This window comes from Mercenaria mercenaria, chromosome 1 (assembly GCF_021730395.1).
Source record: "Mercenaria mercenaria strain notata chromosome 1, MADL_Memer_1, whole genome shotgun sequence".
Classification (NCBI taxonomy): Eukaryota; Metazoa; Mollusca; class Bivalvia; order Venerida; family Veneridae; genus Mercenaria; species Mercenaria mercenaria.
Window position 1 is genome coordinate 87,034,656 of NC_069361.1, and position 5,516 is coordinate 87,040,171.

The window sequence follows — 5,516 nt, forward strand, 5'->3', positions numbered from 1 at the left end:
TTCATTACATAACGATATAAAATTCATAATGCAACAGAGCACAATTAAATTACCATTTCTAGATATAATGATAATTAAGAATGGAACTTCAATTATCACTGATATATATTTTAAAAGAACTGATTCAAAGCAGTATCTAAATTTCAAATCATGCCATCCTAAACACACAAAAACAAACATTCCATTTTCTTTGGCAAGGAGAATATGTACTATTGTTTCAGACAAAAATATACTTAAAGCACGTTTGAAAGAATTGGCCGCGGTTCTGGTAGAAAGAAAATACCCATTACAAGTTATTAAAACAGGAATTATTAAAGCCATACAAATACCTAGAAGTACATTATTAAGCGTTCAGAATAATAAAAGTGTAAATATTATACCATATATTTCTACATTCAATCCTAAAAGCAGGGAGCTATTTGGGATATTAAAAAGTAACTTGGATATTTTAAAAAATGATGATACTATGAAAAGAATACTAAACGACACGAAAATCATAAAATGTAAAAGACAACTTCCGAATTTAAAAAGTATTCTTATTAAATCAGAATTTAATGAAAACAGAACTTTTCCATCAGTACAAAAATGTAATGACCCTAGATGTAGTTTATGTATTTGTATTATTGAAGGGTCATCTTTCAGTTTAAATAATAAAATATTTCATGTTAAAGAAAGCATGGACTGTACTGTTCGAAATGTATTATATGTATTGGTTTGTAATGGATGTAATGAATTTTATATTGGTCAAACAGGAGATAAACTCAGAAATAGAAGGACAGTACATGACCAACAAATAAGAGACCCATCAACAAGACAATTACCTTTAAGTACTCATTTAGATTTATGCTCTAAAACCGTTCCTAAATTTTCTATATTTCCTTTTTACAAATTTCATAGTAATGATGTTTCAGCTAGGTTATCTAAAGAACGCTATTTCATTGATATTTTTAAACCGAAACTTAACCAAAACTGATGACGTTACAATATTAACGTTGTGTACACATGTGTACGCAAAAATGACGTTGCTTAGCAATTACACATTTATTGACGCCATATTGTTTTATTTGCCCTGATGAGTATAAACGAAACCGGTAGGCAAATATAATGTTACTCATGTAATGTTGTTTATTTTTTCTTTATAATATACTTGATCCGGTACAAACTTTTACATTTTTATATATATATATATATATATATATATATATATATATATATATATATATATATATATATATATATATATATATATATATATATATATATATATATATATATATATATATATATACTCACACACATATTTGTTTCCTTCTTTTTTTAACGCGATATTTGAGTTTTGTTATTAAAAATAACTTTTTCTTCAATTAACATACGTACATACATAAACAGAACTGTCAGACCCTTCATAAATTATCATATAGTTTATGCACTTCCACCCACATAGGGAATGGGTTTTATAAACAGACCCTTCATAAATAACTATATTGTCTCCCGTTGATTATTAGAGTTACCGTTCGTCCAGCGCAGTAATACGTTTTGCAGTGAATCGCCGAGAAGTCGTGGGAAAATTAAAAACCATGTAAATAAACTAGAATTAACCACTTTTTCAAGATCAATTTCAAGTGATCGACGTTATACAGACCAGTGTAGCACCTTAGATACCTGTACTAAGGTATTCATTCTGTAGAATGTAATGTTATGCCTTTGCAATGCTAACCCCACTCTGATTTTTTGTTTACATTTTTTTATCAATAAGAAAGATGGCGTCGATCCCGAGTTGAGATGACAGGGCATGAAATTTTTACCTGTTTTAGCAAACCTGGTGCGTTAGAAAGAAAAATTCAGAAGTACAACATTATTTGTATTTGGTATTGTGGTTTTTCCTTCTGCAAAAGCTTAATATTTTGTGTTAGATGTACTTTCACGAAGACCACTGTTTTCTTATTACATTCATAGTACCACATTCTTATCCACAAAGTACTGAATATTACAGGTGTCCATGTTAGACTGGCTCCCGTCCCTATGTTTGTTCTTATTTACATATATATGTTTATTTATTAAGAGGGAAGTAACTTCAGCAGGTTGTTTCTACATTGACATTTTTTATTGCCCCTGGCTCCATGTTCGGTTCAGCCGTCAGATAAAATGTGCTATTTTAGAGGCTTAAGATTTACCTATTTTACTTGCAGTATTTATATAAAAAAATAACCATGCATCCAGGGAGCCAGGCTAGTGTCCATGTGTATTATATCAATTTAGGAATATGTTTTTTTTTTATCTTCCCACCATCAATTTCTTAAATATGCACCCCTTTCTCATGTCTGCTTGAACTGTGAAAGTAGCAATACGCGTCCCCTTAGAAAATTATTTGTTACAATATCAACACATTTAGATTGAATCATTTGTGAAAACAGTATTGGGAGTCGAAGATAAAATGTTTCAAAATAGATTATCAGATACTTCTTAATTCAAACAAAAGTAGCGTCTTAACTTCAGAACTCAAACGTTTTTTTCTAGCATATATATTTTGTAAGTATATGTATTTTTCTGCTATATCTTATCGTTATTTAAATAACATTTTTCCATAATGAAATAAACGCTTTAAGACCTGTTATACATACATGTTCAGGTTAGAATATGTTTAGTAAAGCAAAAGTATATCTAGAAAACAGCATTGCAAGCAACAAAATTCAGAAACATCTAGTTCAAACCAAACCACTCCAGCATGCTGATAAATCCTTAGAAAAGCAACAAAGTTAAGAGTTTTAACCAGTGTTGCCTCTTTGTGATTTTGTGAGAACTCAAGACAAGAATGGCGTAATCTTGGTAGTTTTCACTAACTAGAAATACCAAGACCATAATAGCGAAATGAGATTGCCAATATATGTGTTGTAATTTCTCAATCTGGCAAAAATCGTGTTTACTTGTAAAAGCCTGTATAAATATACGAATACGATCTGAGAAGATTGTCTGTAGATTACTGGTCTGTTTCGATGAATATGTTTGTCTTACCATTCTCTTCCATTATTTTGTCGAACATTCTGTATATCAATTTGCCATAATGTACAAGCGGTCAGAAGGTGAATTACACAAAATGAACTTTTAACTGTTTTATGTGGAGTGTGAATCACTTCCGTTTGCAGTATGTTCGAACATCAGTTTGACCAATACACATATTAAGGATGCATTATCAATATGGGCTTAGTCTTGCGGAAAAAAGGTCTGAATGACATTTTAGAGACAGGTTTATACATGTAACATTACGTTCCTACTTTTGTAAACAGAAATGTTTAATAAAGTAACAATGTTCCTTAAAGAATTATTTTTTTTTGGCTTTGTTCATGAATATAATAACTCTGCCTAGTAACGCACAAACTGAATAAAGCCACGGAAGCACATAAAAATAATCCTAATTATTCCATTATTTTGTCATTTTCGTAATGATTTGCTCTCCAACCGAACTGGCGTCTCTTCATCCGTGCGTTTGACGATCTCTTCATGTGGACAAATCTAAATTCCACTAAAGAGCGGGCCTGACCTATCTTAAAATATGAAATAGGTGTCCTATATAAACATTAAAATATACAATTTATCTAGGGAACTAAATCAAGACGATGTGTCGCTTGTAATTTGGATCTATCTTAATGGTCAAGGTAATAATTAGAAATAAAAGATTTTATGTTATTCTTGTACGCTCTTTACAGTTTTATGCTTGCGTGGATATTCAAGTAACTTGGCATAAATATTCACTACAACAAGGCATAATGTCACATTTAAGACCCCTATCCCTACCTTAAAGGTCAAGGTCAGTCTTAAAGAGCAAAGATTTAAGTCCACTTTTAGCTCGACTATACGACATATTCACTCATCTTTCAGCCGCATATTTATTGATTGACCGAAATACTCATTGAACGTGTTCAAAGGAAGCATTGTGAATTTCTTCCAAAGAAACTATGTCTACGCGGTGTGATTCTAATTTGACTGAGATGTTTGCACAACCTGCAGTCTGTTTTCTTTCCAGTATCATGGCAGAATAAAAATGACGTTTTACATACGACTGTTCCGAAAAAAATAATCTACGTATCCTTTGACGTCTCTTACCACATTGTGTTGTTTCGGCTGATCTTCTATCATTGTATATATAATTTGAGTTTAAGCTTTTCCCTAAACACTGATGCAGAAAGTCTTCGCACTCCATTATATTTTTTCTTCGTCAGTACATGCTTCTGTAGTCACTACTTATGTCTGCCTGAGAGATTCCAGGCGTATTCCCTGGCATTCTGGAAATCTGACCATATACGTTTTAGTTTCTGAAAATCAATTAAATCAATCAGTACAAATTATTTTACATTCAAAATATTGTGTAAAGTTCTGAATATACTTAATATACAATCATCACTTTTGTACCTTTAAATCTGAGACATTGAAGATTAAATTTGTGATTATGATCCTACACGACGGGCACGTTGAAGAACCAAATTGTCTATTCGCAAAGAGCTTGAATAAGTTAGACGGACATGCCTGTATTTAAACAAGAGCACCGCCTTGTAGGTGCATCCGCTCATCTGATTTTTTTCTCTGTATAATGGAAATTTGTTCTACCCGTGCGTTTTTATGATATTTTCTAAGTCCAAAAGGGGCCATAATTCTTGCAAAAAACAAGATGGAGTTATTTTTCTTGCTGTGCAGAGTTAGCTTTTGATGTTGAACAAGTGATGCAAGTTTTAAAGCAATAGCTTTGAAAATTTAGGAGAAAAGCTGACCTAAACACGAAACTTAACCAAAAAATCTGATTTTCTAAGTCCAAAAAGGGCCATAATTCTTGCAAAAAGCAATATAGAGTTACGGTACTTGCTGTGCTGAGTCAGCTTTTAATGGCAAATAACTGCTTCAAGGTTTAAAGCAATAACTTTGGCCGTTAAGGAGAAATGTTGACCTAAACGCAAAACTTAACCAAGAAATATTTTCTAAGTCCAAAAGAGGCCATAATTCTTGCAAAAAGCAGGATGGAGTTATGTTCCTTGTTGTACAGAGTCAGCTATTGATGGTGAACAAGTGTTGCAAGTTTTAAAGCAATAGATTTGATAGTTTAGGAGAAATGTTGACCTAAACATAAAACTAAACCAGCCAACGCCGACGCCGACGCCTACGCCAATACCGACGCCGACGCCGATCAAGTGATGACAATAGCTCATCTTTTATTTTTCTTCAAAAAGTCAGATGAGCTAAAAATATATGAGTTTGTATAAGATATTTGTTTTACATCCTTGACGTCATTCGCCAAATATATGCCTGTTTTGTTTAGTTTTCTTTTCTATGACGTTTGACTCTATAATGTAATAACTGTGATTCTGTTGCAAAAAAATACAGTTTCAGACGTCTTTGTTTTACAGGAAAGAAAATCAGGTCATGTCTTAAAGGGAAAGGCAACGTTGTTCTTATGTTAATTTTGTAAGCTGGAATTTCTTAAATCATTTAAAGAAGTGAAATAATTTTCAAAATCGGAGTAAAAATGA